This window comes from Mandrillus leucophaeus, unplaced genomic scaffold, assembly GCF_000951045.1.
Source record: "Mandrillus leucophaeus isolate KB7577 unplaced genomic scaffold, Mleu.le_1.0 Scaffold231, whole genome shotgun sequence".
In the NCBI taxonomy this organism is placed as follows: domain Eukaryota; kingdom Metazoa; phylum Chordata; class Mammalia; order Primates; family Cercopithecidae; genus Mandrillus; species Mandrillus leucophaeus.
Window position 1 is genome coordinate 694,751 of NW_012102377.1, and position 362 is coordinate 695,112.

A 362-nucleotide genomic window follows, 5' to 3' on the forward strand; every position below is an offset into this window, starting at 1 on the left:
GGAATGCCTAGCACTCTGTGGAGATGCGGAGGTGGTGTCTTGGGACAAAGCACAGAACCAGGTCAGTACTCACCCATTCTGTGACCTTGCACAGGATGCTCAAACACTCTGGGCCACTTTTTTCCGATACTGTAGCCCTGCTAGGTAAGTGGTATTATTAGCCCCATTTTCCAGGTGAGGTTACACACAAGGAGGTTAAGTAACTTGCCCAACATCACACAGCTGGGACGTGAGCCCATGTAGTATGACTCCAGAGACCGTGCTCTTAACCACTACATTTGTGGATGTTAATTATTATTATCATTTACTATACTTTGTATTATAATGTGTTGTGCTTATCTTATTACTCTTCCCAAACCAAA